Source organism: Sciurus carolinensis, chromosome 14 (genome assembly GCF_902686445.1).
Source record: "Sciurus carolinensis chromosome 14, mSciCar1.2, whole genome shotgun sequence".
In the NCBI taxonomy this organism is placed as follows: Eukaryota; Metazoa; Chordata; class Mammalia; order Rodentia; family Sciuridae; genus Sciurus; species Sciurus carolinensis.
In genome coordinates this window covers 2,737,780-2,754,564 of record NC_062226.1, presented here as the reverse complement: position 1 = coordinate 2,754,564, position 16,785 = coordinate 2,737,780, and positions in this window count along the sequence as shown.

Here is a 16,785-nt window from a genome sequence, read left to right as displayed (position 1 = left end):
CAGGCCCTGTGCGTTCTGACCCTCTGCTGGCCCCGCTTCTGACCAGGCCCACCAGTGAGCCTGGGGGTAGTGTGAGGAGGAACTGTGGGCAGCTCTGTGGGGCCCTTGCCACCCTTGCCGGCTCCTATCAGCAGCCTCCTCAGCCTCCCAGCTGCAGGGGGCGGGGCTGTGGGGAGGACTCCGGGTCCGGCTCTTCCAGGCACGGCCGAGGTCGCAGTGTGTGGAAGGGCCTGCCACGTGACAAAGCCCACCTGATGAGGGAAAGCGGTGTGGCCAGTGGGACAGGGCAGGGGCCCAGCCTTCCAGAAACAGCGAGCTTGAGTCTGGCCCAGCCTGCAGGGCTGAACCGTAGGGGATGGAAGGACAAGGTCAACGACACCAGGAGGGACCCAGAGCAGCCCATGGCCGCCGGCTGCTGCTCAGAACAGCCCACGGGTGGGGAAGACCCTGGGCAGCATCCAGGTGAACAGGCAAGGGCAGAGCCCGCTGTGCGAGATCTCATTCTGTCTCAAAGGAAAAGCGCCAGAGGGACAGGTGTGCACCATGCGGACCCGCGGATGCGGCTGCAGGAGCCGAGGCCCGCGTGGCAGGCGAGCTCCTTGGTGCTGGGGAGGGGCGGTGGGGAAGGGCCGTGATGCTTTCTAGGGGAGGGGTCCAGAGTGCTGGGGCCAAGAGCCAGGGCCTGCAGGGTCACCCAAGAGGCTAGGACACAGAAGGATAGGGCAGGAGGTGGGCGGGGTCACCCAAGAGGCTAGGACACAGAAGGACAGGGCAGGAGGTGGGCGGGGTCACCCAAGAGGCTAGGACACAGAAGGACAGGGCAGGAGGTGGGCGGGGTCACCCAAGAGGCTAGGACACAGAAGGACAGGGCAGGAGGTGGGCGGGGTCACCCAAGAGGCTAGGACACAGAAGGACAGGGCAGGAGGTGGGCGGGGTCACCCAAGAGGCTAGGACACAGAAGGACAGGGCAGGAGGTGGGTGGGGCCACCCAAGAGGCTAGGACACAGAAGGACAGGGCAGGAGGTGGGCAGGGCAGGGGCGGGGAGGGAAGAGGACAGTCGCATGAGCACCTGGGCAGAGGCTGGGCCAGGGGTGGCTGATCAACGAGGTCAGGGGTGGCTGAGGACAGGGTCAGGGGTGGCTGAGGACGGGTCAGGGGTGGCTGAAGACGGGTCAGGGGTGGCTGAGGACGGGGTAGGGGTGGCTGAGGACGGGGTAGGGGTGACTGAGGACGGGGTAGGGGTGGCTGAAGACGGGTCAGGGGTGGCTGAGGACGGGGTAGGGGTGGCTGAGGACGGGGTAGGGGTGGCTGAGGACGGGTCAGGGGTGGCTGAAGACGGGGTAGGGGTGGCTGAGGACCGGGTAGGGGTGGCTGAGGACGGGGTAGGGGTGGCTGAGGATGGGGTAGGGGTGGCTGAGGACGGGTCAGGGGTGGCTGAGGACGGGTCAGGGGTGGCTGAGGACGGGGTAGGGGTGGCTGAGGACGGGTCAGGGGTGGCTGAAGATGGGGTAGGGGTGGCTGAGGACGGGTCAGGGGTGGCTGAGGACGGGGTAGGGGTGGCTGAGGACCGGGTAGGGGTGGCTGAGGACGGGGTAGGGGTGGCTGAGGATGGGGTAGGGGTGGCTGAGGACGGGTCAGGGGTGGCTGAGGACGGGTCAGGGGTGGCTGAGGATGGGTCAGGGGTGGCTGAGGACGGGGTAGGGGTGGCTGAGGACAGGGTAGGGGTGGCTGAGGACGGGGTAGGGGTGGCTGAGGATGGGTCAGGGGTGGCTGAGGACGGGGTAGGGGTGGCTGAGGACGGGGTAGGGGTGGCTGAGGACGGGTCAGGGGTGGCTGAAGATGGGGTAGGGGTGGCTGAGGACCGGGTAGGGGTGGCTGAGGACGGGGTAGGGGTGGCTGAGGATGGGTCAGGGGTGGCTGAGGACGGGGTAGGGGTGGCTGAGGACCGGGTAGGGGTGGCTGAGGACGGGGTAGGGGTGGCTGAGGATGGGGTAGGGGTGGCTGAGGACGGGTCAGGGGTGGCTGAGGACGGGGTAGGGGTGGCTGAGGACCGGGTAGGGGTGGCTGAGGACGGGGTAGGGGTGGCTGAGGATGGGTCAGGGGTGGCTGAGGACGGGGTAGGGGTGGCTGAGGACGGGTCAGGGGTGGCTGAAGATGGGGTAGGGGTGGCTGAGGACCGGGTAGGGGTGGCTGAGGACGGGGTAGGGGTGGCTGAGGACGGGTCAGGGGTGGCTGAGGACGGGGTAGGGGTGGCTGAGGACGGGGTAGGGGTGGCTGAGGACGGGGTAGGGGTGGCTGAGGATGGGGTAGGGGTGGCTGAGGATGGGTCAGGGGTGGCTGAGGACGGGGTAGGGGTGGCTGAGGACCGGGTAGGGGTGGCTGAGGACGGGGTAGGGGTGGCTGAGGACCGGGTAGGGGTGGCTGAGGACGGGTCAGGGGTGGCTGAGGACGGGGTAGGGGTGGCTGAGGATGGGTCAGGGGTGGCTGAGGACGGGGTAGGGGTGGCTGAGGACGGGTCAGGGGTGGCTGAGGACGGGGTAGGGCACTACTTACCGTCCGCAGCGTGAGGCGAACCCCGAGGAGCGGAGGGTGGGGCCCCCAGGCTGTGGCACCATCGGGAGGTCTCAAGGGCAGAGAGCGGGAGCAGCGTCCGCTCTGCAGAGGGCAGCTGTGTGGGAATGGTCCCCTGAGAGGCGCTCGGCTGGAGGTGCCACCGCCCTGGCCAGCCCACAGGAGGGGACAGGAGAAAACGCACTGAGGACCTGACTGAAGCCAGGCGGTGACCCTGTGGGTGACCCTCGTACTGTTTATTTTATTTATTTTGCTTAAAATGTTGAATGTTTGAAATTTTTCTTAATTAAAAAATGGGACGGGGGTGAGGAAGACGTCCAGAAAGAAGCGCATGAAGGCGGGCCTGGGAACAGCTTGAGCCTTTGGACATGAGCTGGACAGAGCATGGGCCTCGGCCAGGCCAGGGCGCAGGTACGGGACTGGGGAGCCTCCCACCGCAGGAGCACAGGCTGGCATGTCTGGGGCACCCAGAAAGAGGTGGCAGATCAGAAAAAGAGGTTTCTGGAGAAAAAAAGGAAACAATTTGAGGAAAACCCAGCCGCCAGGCACACGCACCCCCATCCACGGCCTAGTCCATCTCTGCGTGGAATTCGCAAGCGGGGGAGCCTCCCATCACCCGCAGACCTAAGGCACCAAGCGCTGCAGATGCTGCGCGGCCCGAGCCCTGCCTGCGCAGACTCTGCACCCGGAGGCTTGCGGCCTGTCCTGCACCGTCAAGCAGACACCCTGGAAAACCCAGGGCCCGGACGGGAATGAGGCCCCTCCCACCATGCTGCAGGCCCTCACTGCGCCGTGCGGTGGTGCCAGGACTGGGGAGCCAGAGGGGAGAGAGGGTGGGGCTCAGCATCAGATTTGCAGGGAGGCACTACCAGGACCCCCAGATGCGGAGCTCCCTTCCCATCCCAGCGGAACCACAGCTGTGCCTCGTGTGTCTAGCAGGAGATGCCCAGAGGGTACCCGAGGAGCACAGAGTCCATGCGTAGGTGTGCTGGGCTGTTCGTTGCTCTCTCAGACCTCAGGGCTTCCGGGAGCAGAGGCCAGCCAATCCTCTGGGGTCTGGTAAACAAACCTGGGCTCACGGGCAGAGCTCCTCCACCTGGGCAGGGCATCCTGTGAAGTCCTCTGGCCTCTCTGTGTCTACCATGTTGGCTGGGAAGATCAAGAGCTAAGACCCGACGCACCCAACACCTCCAGCCCAGCACCTGCGGCCTCCTTAGTTGCCCCCAGGCCCACCTGATGAAGTCTCAGGAGCTTCAAGTGCTAGAAGTTTCCAGCCAGAGGCAGTTGAGGGCACTATGCATTGGCCAGAGACCTGGGGTCCAGCCCAGCCAGTCCTGCCCTCTCTGTGGCCCTGGGAAGGTAGCGTGTGCCTCTGGGCCTTGGCTTCCCCATTCGTACTATTACAGAAAACAAAGACCCTGACTCCATGGTGGGAGTGACCTGATGCCCTCTGTGTGGCCAGACATGGTCTCCCACACACCAGCTCCTGGCTCTCCCGGGCTGGGGGGATGGCGTGCATAGGCCACAGAGGCCACAGGGGTGGGACCTGCCAATGCCGGGCACAGTCTCACCTGGCGCACACAGCCGCACTCTGCCGGCCATGGCTACACACAGAACATTTTGTGGAAAGACATGGATGCTTCCTAAGCTGCACTGGAGACCGAGGCTCCATCTGGCCACCTCTGTCCCCGCCCTCCCAGGCCTCCCTGTCCACCCAATGCACCATCTCCCCAGAGCACCTGTGCACCTGTGTGGAGAAGCTCACCAGGCTTCACCAGAAGATGGAGAGAGGCAGCCACACACGTCTGGATTTGAGGGGATGTTTATATTTTTATCTCTACCTGTCTGTGTGTGTATTTTCCACAGCTGAACTCAACGTGACCTCCCCCAGATTTTATCCCTAGAAATAAAAACAGTGCTTGATGGCACCCCAGGACCTTTGTACCTCCAAGTTTTGTGTCTAGGAGGCATCCCCAGACAGGGAAAGAGGGGGACTGTGCACTGTCCGGCAGTGCTCCCGGGAACCCTGTTGCCAGTGTAGCTTTCTCTTATGACAAAGGAGCAAAGCCAACCATGGACCAGAGCAGACATTTACCTAAATCAAGAAGCGTGCAGGGAACGCTTGCCTGCTCCAGGGAAAGAAGGCAGAGTCAGATCCTCACTAAGGAAGAGGGTCCCGAGCAGTGGGCCTGCCAGGCTGCAGGGCCACCTGCTGGGCAGCTGTGAGCCCCTGCAGTGACACTGGAGATCCATGGTGACGCACTGGAAGGAGCAGAGAGGTTCTTGCCCTCTGACCTAAGAGGGAAGTGGTGTGTTCTGAGTGGGTAGCAATCCACAGGGCGGGCACGCTTTGCAGTCAGTTGCCAGGGAAAATTCCCAGGGCCTCCATGTTCGGCAGGAGGGAAGGTCTGCAAACGCCGGCCCAGCAGCACCCACAGACACGCACAGTGGGCAAGACCACGTGACGCCCGGGGGCCACCTAACAGGGGCACTGACTGCCAGCAGGCAGCGAGGGCACCCACCCTGATCACCCCACAGGACATGCAGACACCAGCCAGACAAGCAGCAGCCAGAAGGTGGCCGCCACCTGGTCAGGCCCTCTGCCTGTGAGCCCCACTCTCCCAGAAGCCCTCCGGAGTGCCACCAGGGAGCGGCCACCTCTGTGTTTGTCACCAGCCAGGGGCAGGAGCGTGCCTGCGGGAGGGAGGCCCTGGGCAGGCCCAGGACACAGCATGGGCCTCCCCTTCCTGCACGTTCCTCAGCCTGGCTGTGGCTCTGGTGATGTCCAAACACCTGCCCAGTTCGCTTGGGGGTCAGTGAGTGACCCTGTGTGAGGCTCAGCCTCCCGTCCTCATGTCCTCCTTGCATGTCCTTGCAGCTCAGAGAACATTCCTCCCCAAAGCCAGGGCCCCGAGCAGATGGGGGCAAGGGCCCAGGACCCCTACCCACACCCCTCACTCTGAACCCTAGAGAAAGAGCCAGCAGACAGCCCGAGCCCTCGGCACTGGGGTCAGCTGGGTGGGAGTCTTGACTCTGCTCTGTACAGTGTGTCTGTGCCTCAGTTTCCTCTTCTGTAAGGGGGACAGCAACACGCTTACCTCAGGGGGCCACTGAGGAGTGCAATGTGCCACATGGTGGGCTTGCTCCAGATGACTGAGGGTCAGTTCACAGCCTGACCGGCTCCCCAGGGTGGGGCACCTGCTCTGGCACTGCCCCTTTCCTCATTGCGACACTGACAGACTGTGTTCCTCGGGTCTGGGCCTCAGCAGGACACGCCTGCCCCACCTGAAGCCCTCGCCTTCCTGTGTTCCTGCAGATCGGGATCTGCGTCCACAGCCTGGGCAGGCCGCAGGAGGGGCCCTCCCGCCCCGCTGGGCCCTGGGCTCCCATGAAGGGGCCCGAGTCCACGCCGCCCTCAGCAACAGCCAGGCGGCCGCATGGAGGCCCAGCCAGAGCCCCCTGGCCCTTGGCCTTTCCTGGGACGGGAGGGGCCAGCAGTCCAGGCCCAGTCAGGCCTGAGCCCCTGGGTGCAGCTCCCTAGCCCCTCACGTGCCCCAGGAGAGCCCCCTCCCCGTCCCAGGGTGGCTGCCCCAACTCCAGCACAGGCTCAGGCTGGGATTTCGTGACCAGGGTCCAGCCCTGAGGCATGAGGACAGCTCAGAAGGGCTGCGGCAGCCCCGGCCCAGCCCCTCCTCATCCACTTGGGGCTCCCAGCCGAGCTGTCGCTGGGGCCAAGCGCCAGCACCCCCAGGCCCCATGACTTCATCCCAGCCAGGCGGTGGCTAAGTGGAAACAGACGAGGCCTCGGTCCAGGCCAGGGCACCCCGGGAGGCACCTCACAAGCAGCCTGCGGCCAGGAGGGCCCAAGGTGACAGGACCAGAGCAGCCACTGCCCCTCTCCTGGGCTGTGACCTTGGTCAGCTCTGCCTCTCCCATGGGCTCTGCCTCGAGGTGGGCACACCTCAAGATGGGCACCCATGTTGTTCACTGGTGTTTCTAACCCCCAATATTGCTCCTGGGGCCTGCAGGGCACATGGAAAATACCAAAGAAAGGACATCAGGCTGTCCCCAGGGCCTCGGTGGCACCCTTGGGTAGTAGGGCACCCTGGGGGACACAGGAGGGGTTGTGGAGGAAGCTGCCCCTCAGACCAGTGTTGGGGAGAGAGCCGGGGCAGAGGACCACGTGTGGAAGGCCCATGCAGCAGGAGGCTGGCGCAGTGAAGGTGCAGGTGGCACCGAGCAGGCGAGCAGGAGGGCGTGGAGGGACCGCGCTGTCACTGAGGCTCGCGGGCTCCCTGCGGGGATGGAGCTGCTCCCAGGTCCACGGCTCCCTGAGGTCAGGCCGCTGCGCCTCACGCCCAGCGTCTTGTGTCTGCGCCTCGGGCGAGCTCGCACGCGCACGTTGCGGAGGGTGCTGACCCCACGCAAGCCAAGATGGCTCTGCCGTCGCCAGGCCACCCGCCTGGGAGCCCCACCCTTCAGTGACCGGTTTGGCTGACTGTCGCCCTGGATGCGCAGCTGCACTGACAGCCCTTGTACTTGTGCCCCATGGGGGGGGTCGTCTGGCCGGGGGTCACATCTCAGTCAGCGCCTTCTGAAAGGTCAGCTGGGTCAGGCTGCAGGGGTGCGCGGGGCTGGCACTGAGGGGCGCAGGTCTGGGAGGGGCGGGCTGGGGCCCATCCGACCCTGAGTGGCTTTGGGCTCCTGCTCTCCGTGGATACTTGGAGGCCAGTGGCTCGCCCTCCTCTGCAGCACGATCAGGGTGCTTCTAAAGCCAGCACTGGGAGGGCCCCCGGGCACTTTCCGGGCCTCCTTCACGCCTGCTGGGACTGAGACTGTGGTGTGATCGGCCCGCTGGTGCCAGGGAGCCAGGCCCAGAGGGCTCAGCACCCGCCGAGGGCTCAGAGCTGACGGGCAGCAGAGGCAGCGTGTCTGACCCCAGCCCTGAGCTCACACAGGACCTGCTGCCCAGCGCAGCCTCGGCTCCCTCGCTGCCCTTGGAGGCGGCCAGAGCACCGCCGTCAGTCAAAAGCCCGTCTCTCACGCAGACGTGGAATGCGCGTGTGTAAGAACGCACTAGCTCATCTGCGCGGCGCTAGCGCGGTGGGCGCCCCTCTAGGCCCGGGAGCCCAGGGAGGCGTGCTGAGCTCCGTCTGCTGAGCGGCAGTGTGGCAGGCCCACCCGGCGAGGCGGCTCTCAAGAGGCGGCCTGCGCCCCAACAGCGCTGCACAAGTCCCCTCCTTCGTTCAAGCCCAGCACAGGCGCTGCTCTCTGGGGAAGCGACTCTCCCCTGTGCCGTCTGCGCAGCAGCCCCAGGATGGCCTGGGAGAGGTCCCTGTCCACCTTAAGTGACTCTTCTCCACAAGCCTGGGTCCAACCCGGAACCACGCCCAGTCCCTCCAACCTCCTCTGGTTAGAAGCTGGAGGCTGCTGCCTCCGTCTGGGCCTCTCCTCCACCCAGAAGGGCTCAGAGCATTGCTTCCCCCCACTCTGGTGTGTCCTGAGACCTACTAAGTGCAGGCGACAGAGTGCCACTGAGCTCCCACCCAGCTGGGGAGACCCCGAAGCCAGTGGGCGGGCCACAGGCGAGGGGATGATCCGAGCGCAGAGGGAGGGGCTGTGAGGCCCGGTGGTCAGGGAGGGCCTCCCAGGAGGGGCCATCTGAGAAAGGGCTGGCGTGGTGGACTTGAGAAGCTCGGGTCGGCCTTCCACACCACCAGAGAGGATGGGGTGGGGGCGAGATTGGCCGGAGGACTGGAGGAAGGTCATGTGCACAGAGCTGGGGAGACGAGGGCTTAGCGGCGGCCAGAAGGACCAGGAGCGCACAGCCACACTGAGGAGTGCACGCCCCAGGCAGCGGGCGCCACAGAGGGCTCCCCACAGGGCAGGGTGCGGGCAGCTAGGTTATCAGCCCTGTCCTCACTGAGGAGCCCTCGCCCAAGAGGAGACGGGACAGGAAGGAGCCAGCAGGCCCTGCCCAGGGGCTCCTCCCAGTGCACAGCAAAGCACAAAGACCCAAGTTCAGACCCGAGGGGCCCACAGGAGACCCTCCTCACAGGGTTGGAGCAGAAGCCACACCTGAGCTTGCAGCGCCCCCCAGGAGACCACCAGAGTGGCAACGTTGCCGAGCGGTGTGACCACAAGCCACAAAGCCAAGCGGCTCCACTCACAGGTGCAGATCAAGGTCCGGCACCTCAGCGGCGCCTGGAGGAGCTGAGTGCAGCCCTGGGCACTCCAGGGACTGGCTGGCCTCCCGGGCCTCCAGTCCTCCACCCGCTCCTCACTGAAGACCCAGCAAGTGAGAAGCAAGAGAGGAAACAGCGGACGCAGACCCGCAGGCCCCGCGTTCGGGAAGCACCCGGGCGTCGGAACCACTCTGCCCACAGGAAGCGCAGAGGACCCGGAGCCAGACGGAAACTCCGCAGTAACCAGAAGCTGTGAAAATGATGAAAGGCGGTGGACTGAGACAGACACGGTTACCCGTGCACGCACGATCACCCAAATGGCGTGACTCCAGCGTGCTCAGCTGAGAAACGAAAAGGTGGGCCCCACCGTGTACAGTGAGCCAGAACGCATCTGCGAAAATTAAAAAGTCTAGAAAATGCACCAGCCGGGCACCATGGCCACGCCTGTGATCCCAGCAGCTCGGGAGGCTGAGGCAGGAGGATCACAGGTTCAAAGCCAGCCTCAGCATCTTAGCAAGGCCCTAAGCAACTCAGTAAGATCCTGTCTCTATATAAAATAACAAAGGGCTGGGGATGTGGCTCAGTGAGTAAGCACCCCTGTGTTCAATCCCCAGTACAAAAAATAATAATAATGGTTAAAAAAAAGTAATGATTAAAATCATTCATTGAATTCTAATTGTTACAGTATGTTCAATTCAACAGAAGGAGAGACAGCAGAGAACGCAGCGCAGAGAGGCTCATATTTTTGAATAGGATAAAAGAAAATTATGATGATAAGACAATATGATAAAACACTATGATCACATTATGATAAGACAACATCATAATAATATTATGAGACAATAATATAATGACATTATGAGACTAATGCTAATAAATTTAGGTTTTGACAAGAGGAACTCATTCCTAGAAAAATACGACCAACTCAAGAAGAAAAGATCTAATCGGTCCTGTAACCACTCGAGAAACTGAATCATCCATCAGAACTCTTCCCACAAATAAAACCTCAAGTCAAGAAGAATTCTCCAGTGAATCCTCTTCATCCACAAACAGCAGGGACAGGGCGAGCGCCAGCCGCACGGGCGAGGCCAGGACAACAGGGAAAGGAGCTGTAGGCTGGTCCCACCCGGACACGGGTGCAGGCAAAGGTCAGCAAACTGGGCCCAAAGGGTAGCACAGTGCAACCAGGTGGAGCCCAGGAATCCGGCCGCTGATTAAACATTGCAAACAACACACTCCATCTAGCACGTTACCGATGAGGGGCGAAACCCTCCGTCCGCCTCTGCTGCAGGAAGAGCCATCTGAGTTCAACAGACATTTGGGATTGAACATTTTTCAGCAAATGAGGAGTGAAAGGAAAGGCCTTCGACCTGGTAAAAGGCGCCTGCCAAACCCTACTGCAAAATCATGTTCACTAAAGCAACGTTAGCAGAGTTCCTTTGAAATCCAGGACAGACGAGGAGGCCCCCGGCTCCCCACAGCCACACCACACCCACTGGAAGCCCTAGCAGGGGCGGTGAGGCCAAAAAGAGCCAACATCCGGAAAGGAAGAAACGGTCCGAGGAGGATATAATGGTGTCCTGGGAGATGCGGGGGATGCTCAGATAAGCCAGTCACCAGGACGTTCAGCAAAGTTGCCAAACGCTACATACAAATCAATGCACAAACTAGCTCCATGTCTACATAACAGCAACCAACACTTACAAACAATGTAAGAAAAGAGACACTACTTACAATATCATCAAAAATACGAAATGCCAAGGAATACATCCACAAAAATCTGAAGGACATGATGTCTATTTGGAAAGATGAGAAGACTTTGAGCCATTTTTGATTATGTATGTAAGTGATATAACACGTTAATGGGGGGCATGCTTAATATCACAAATACGTGGACTGTCCCCAAGCTAGTCCATGGATCAAAAAGTCCTGCTTCAAAATCCCCAGGAAGTGGTCACCGTGGAATCGACATGAGCAGGCGAGCTGGACCTGACTGCTGAGCACCAAGCACGGCCGAGAGGCTCAGAAGGTGAGGGTTCGGCAGCTGCCCTTCCAAACCTTGCGCTGCCTGGGGCGGCCGTGAGCGTGGCGGCGTGGAACTGGAGCAAGAACAGACGGAAGTCCCGGGCAGCAGAGGAGAGCACGCAGAAAGACCCCCAATGGGTGGACGCTGGGTGCTCCTCGGACAGGCCGCACAGGCTCAGCAGGGAAAGCTCCTTATGGTGAATGATCCTGTGACAACCGAACGCCCACTGGGTGGGGAACGAAATGGGTGCCCTGCCCAACACTGACCAAAGTCCCTTCCAGGTGGGAGAAACACCTACATGTGGAAACGGCAGCGCCAGCGGTGAGCATCGCCAGAACTCCGCCTGCTGGTCTCAGAAGATTCCTAAAAAGAAACCAAGACACCAGCCACGGAAAGACAAGGGGCCTCTGCCCACCCAAAGACGCCATGAAGAGAGTGAAAGACACGTGGGGGGTAGGCAACTGCCCAGGTTCAAATCCTGGCTGCACGAGACCCCCAGCAAATCCATACGTTCAAAGAACAGAAACGCAAATGCGAGAAATGGGTACGGAATGGAACAGGAAATGGGTACGGAATGGAACAGGCACCAAATGCAAATGCGAGAATTGGGTACGGAATGGAACAGGCACCTTCCGCAAAAGAACTCTCCGTGGCCAGTGAGCACGGGCAGGAGGGCTGCACCCACCAACAGCCACGAAAATCTAAGTTAAAACCACAAAAATCTCTCACAGGTGGGCAAAAAAAAATGTCCATACCAATAATTAGAGCTATTTCAGAGTGGGGGCAGCTCTCCACAAAAGCTGGTGCGAGTATTCGTTAATAAAAACACTGGAAAACGATCTGGAACCATCTCCCACATTAGTGGTGGACTCCCTGCAGCCCCTCCAGGGCTGAGAGCCTGGAACACAGACAGCCGAAGTCGGCCCCCGAACACCATGGCCACACCACCCGTGGCTCCCTGGGAGAAAACCCGAGTCGGACAGCGGGGACGCTGCACAGCAATGAGGACCCAGGACAGCTTGCACAACGGAGGGGAGGACCCACAGAAGGAGGGAGGCAAGCCCGGAGGACTGCTGGGGCGTGATGGTCAGGGCCGAATGTGTACAAATGAAGAGAAAAACGAGCGAGAACGGTCATCACAAAGGACAGGGCAGCGGCCGGCTCTGCGGGCAGGATGAGGCAGCTTGTTAAGGGAGGGGAGGGGCACAGGGGAGGGCGACGTGTCTTTCCTGGACCTGACTGGCAGTTAGGATTTTTGACTCCTTGATTAACGACGGCATCAGCTCCCGATGACCCATGGGACAGGGAGAATTCTATACATAGGGAATGCCTTTGCTACACAGGACCTCCCGACATCCCGACAGGGAACAGCCTGGCCGAGGCGGGACCTGCAGCTTGCTGGCACTGCCCAGCAACCAGAGAGAGGACCATGCCACAGACGCTGGCCCAGGAAAAGAAGATCAAGATTCAAACTTGGAATTCAGCAGCCAGTGAACGTCTGTCGTCCTCACCCCCACGCACCAATGGAGACCACGAGTCCAATCATCGTGAGTTGGGGACCATCTGTTTTAAAACTGTCCGTACATATGCAGTCATTTCTAAGTCATGAAATTTATCACCATTTATACGTGTTTGCCACAATTAAATGACTTTTCTAAAAGATCACGCCCAGTGGTAGGGAAGGGAAATTTCCCAGTTGCTTCTCTCAGGTGAGCCAGTTGAGAAGCAGAGGAGGGACGGCAGAGGAGGGTTGGGGTCCGTCTTCCTGGCCTGGCTCCCAGCTCTGGCCTGGCCCTGGGGCCACAGCAGCCACTGCCGATTGGCACAGTAAATGAGCAAGAGCGTGAGTGAAGTCCACTTGCCCACCAGCCAAGTGAGGGGTCGGGAGGAGCCTCAGGTCCTAGGCCTGGGAACTGGCCGCTTTGAGACGCCTCCCACGGATGGGGACAAGGAGAAACCCAGGGGTCACATGGCTGGGAGGGACCGTGCTCCATCGGGACCGTTACTGGGGGTGTCTGTTGGACGTGGACCTGTTGACCCCTCAGGCTCACGGACCTGGAGTTCAGGGAGACGTAAATCTGGGCATCAGTGGATCAGCCAGGGTCCCAGCCGGCAACAGAATCCACCCCAGGGTTCTGATCACAACGGAACCAAAATGGAACCTAGAGAACCAACGGGAATGCAGTGGGGCCACCCGCAGCCACGGCGGGGCCCCTGCTGGCTCCGTCCTGGGTAGGAGCCTGGGCCAAGCAGGGGCAGGGGCAGGGCAGGCGCTGGTCTCCTGGTCTCAGTGCAGTGACACCTCCCGGCTCTCCAAGCGTGGCGCTTCCTGTCTCCTGACGGGATGGTGCTCAGGGACTGTCAGGACCAGGCCTGGCAGGCGCTCAGGGGCCACAGAGGCAGGAGGCAGGTGGGAACAGGCACATGCCCAAAGGCCAAACCTGGAGCGAGAGGGACTGGAGACCAGAGGCTGCCTGCCACCCGCTGCCTGGGAAGCTGGGCGGTTCTCTGGTTCAGATGCGGGGGAGGATATTCTGCCCCACGGCCGTCTGGAGGCGATGCAAGGTCAGCAAGGCGTCCACTGACTGGCGGGACGGTAGAGGGTTTCCCACCAGGGATCCCCTGGCGTCCCTGCCACAGGATGGGACAGCGGATTTGAAACTTTAGCCTTTGCTCCTAACAGGAGTGGGACAGCCCAGCCCTGCTGTCCAGCAGGGAAAGCAGAGAGGCAGCCAGCTGCCCGACGCAGCACGTGGGGATCCTCGCAGCACTGGCAGGGGCAGGGAAGCACCTCACGTCTGGGATGGCAGGCACCTCCACGCACAGCAATGGGGAAACTGAGGCAGGCAAGGCCACCAGAGGCCCCATGGCACGAACTGCTGGGCAGGTTACTGCCCTTTCTGAGGGAAGAGGCAGGCGGTGAATCTGGACGTGGAAGGACCTCCAGGAGAGGCCAGGCTCTGACCCTCCAGGTGGGGCTGCAGGGTTCTCGGGGCCAAGGACAGAGACTCTGACTGCCCACCGGTCCTGCTCAGGTGGAAGTGCCTACCAGGCGCCCAGAGCAGGTTCTGGAGGCTGCAGCCCGCCTGGGGGGAAGGAGCCCTGAGGGGCATGGCGGTGGCCCCCGGTGCTAGACAGTGCTGTCGGAGGAACAGCACTGAGCTGGACGCGGACTCAGACCAGGTCTGCTTCCTACCCCGCTGAGCCTGGTTCCCGCCAGGCCTGGGAGCAGCAGGGATGGTGAATGTCCCCAGCCGCACAGCCCCAGCTTGGTGACAACAGCTCTGAAGGGCCCAGTCCTGGGAAATCCCAGCCCAACGGACGGGGGCGCTGGGTCACCCTAACGCCAGCCTGCAGGCTGGGCACAGAGACACCACGCCCACGGCCCAGCCCCGCACTGCGCTGACCCTGTGGCCAAGCTGGCCTTTCCCAGGAGGTCACCTTGGGAATGTGGCTGTGTAAGTACATCCCCTTGCCCCCTCCGGCTCTGTTTTGTGACAGCACAGGGACGTCCCCAAGGCTCCTCAACAGCTGAGCCCTGTTCTGCTCAACTCTCCGCTCTCAGCTCCCGATGAGTCAGCCCAGACGGGCCTCCCACAGGCCAGCTGGCTAGCAAGAGCTGCAGATGCCACGTCCCCACCTCCGGCCTGCCCCCAACCCACACTGCGCCTCTAGAAAGCCCCGCCCCAAGATGGCCTCACAGGAGCCAGGGTGGGTCCAGAGCCACATGGCTACACCTAGACAGCCTCGTCCATCCTCCCGGGGGGCCAGCCCATGGTCATCCCCAGGAATCCTTCTTACTACAGCTGGCTTACTGCTCTGGGCAGAGCCTGACCTTCAGGAACCCCTCCTACAGAGTGGACAGAAGCCCAGAGCCAGTACATGGTGGGCCAGAGCAGCAAGACCCTGTCTCCCACAGCTGGGCCGGTCCCTCCCCTGCACAGAGCAGGGGGCCTGAGCTGCTCCTGGCAGGAGGAAGTGGTAGAGCAGAAGTTAAATCACACCAGAGAGCAGACAAGGAGGGTCCAGGTGGCCTGCCCAGCCTGCAGGAAGACAGAGGGCCAGGCACTGGGCCCGGGGCCCAGGTGGCCTCCTGGTGTGCAGGTAGACGGAGGGCCAGGCACTGGGCCTTTGAGCCCCTTCTTGGCCTGGGCTCCCCTGAGCCTTGGCCCCCTCCTCCCAGCATCTCCAGGGGCCCTGCCACAGGACAGAGCTGCCAAGAAGAGCTGAGGAGGGCTGTGGCGTGAGCTCCGGGCTCTGGAGGCCGCGGGGAGGTGAGGCGGTCCTGAGAGCCCACAGCCCTGCACAGCGCCCGTCCCCGAATAGGCACAGCAGCGAGAGAAGCAGAGACAGCGCCCAGCCAGCAGCCCCTGCCCTCGGCCAGCCCACCCCTGCCCCCGGGAGACCAGAGGCGGGCGGGGGCAGAGAAGCCTCCTCCACCCAGCTCCACAGACCCCAGCACCTGATTGTCTCCCCACGCTCTGCACCTTGGCAGGAGAGAAGGCTGAAGGCGAAGCCAGAGGGAAGGCTTGACTTAGGTTAGACTAGACTCCTCGACGCCCCAGCAAGCCTGCCCGACGCCCCTGGAGGGCCCCAAGGCCCAGGGCATCTGCCCAGTGAGGTGGGGAGGGGCCAGCGGGTGGGAGACACAGGCTGTCCACACGTGGCTCATTTGAATGGCCGTCTGGAATCTGTTTCATCCTGTTTCCAAATATAAATGTATCCATTTAACACTAAAAAAAAAAAAAAAAAAAAAAAACAAACAGCAAAACATTCCTCCTGCAAGTGAGGACTTTCCAGAGGACAGGAAGCCCCAGAGTTAGAGTCTCCCGCCAGCCGCGCCCCGCGGTCCCCACCTCCCGCTCCCTCTGGCCAGTGGACTGTGCCCGGCTAGGCGCCTTTGCACGCCGTGTGTGGTTCTTAGAGCTGAAGCCTCGGCGCTTTGGCACCCTCTTTGCCAAGTAGTTTGATTACAAACCACCAAGCGATTTTAAACAAGGGCCACCGGATTTAGAGGCTCATTTTCTAAACGGTTTAGAACCATCACAGGACACAGAATCATGAGGAAGTTCTGCAGCGGTAACAAGAAGCAGCACCCACCGGGCTGTGGGTTCGCTCCCTTGATGCACATGTCACCCCGGACACCGGCCTGCGGTCAGCTACTCCTTGTAGCGAGCGAAGCAGCCGTACATTCTGGCCACAGTCCTTTCCCTTGGCTGACGTCAAGCAGGAGTTTGTGTGTGCCAAGCAGGAGTTTGTGTGTGCCATCTCCAGTCCTCAATGTTGGGTTTCTTAATTTAGTCAGAACACTGCATTTGTTTGCCATGGTGTCAGGATCCTCTCAAATTTGTCTTCCTCTTATCGCCATCAAAACAACAAAATTCACCTGGGCACACAACTTTAATCCCAGCTACTCAGGAGGCTGAGGCAGGAGGACTGTAAGTATGAGGCCAGCCTCAACAACTTAACAAGACCGTGTCTCAAAATAAAAAATATGGGGCGTCAGGTATGTAGCTCAAGGGCGAAGGTCCTCTGAGCTCAATCCCTAGTACCACACCAAAAAAGAAAAAAATTTTTTTTAGTGTGGACATTTTCTTACCAAGGTCTCAGCGGTAATGACCACACATCATGTGTTTCACTTAGGATAAAAAGGATTCCCCAGTCACTCCAGTGTGGCTCTTGGGGTTTGCAGTGTGCATGGACGCCGCGCCGCTGGAGGCATGCTGCCTGAGGGACAGGGTAACACCAAGCAACTTTAGCAGAGGAGACATTCAGTCCCAACAGCAGCTCGGGCTCCACAGAGCCCCGCGTCGGGGTCCTGAGAGCGGCGTCCCCGGGGTCTCTCCTCAGTGGCTCTCCTGCGCCACACTGGAGATGGATGTCCACGGCCAGGGCAGGTGGGTGTTCCTCTCAGTTTCCCTGAGAGAAGAGCCAGCGCTTCAGTCTCGTCGTGAGCAGACTTGTTCTCCTGCCTGCCGCTGCAGAGTGGGCTCCCTCCAACC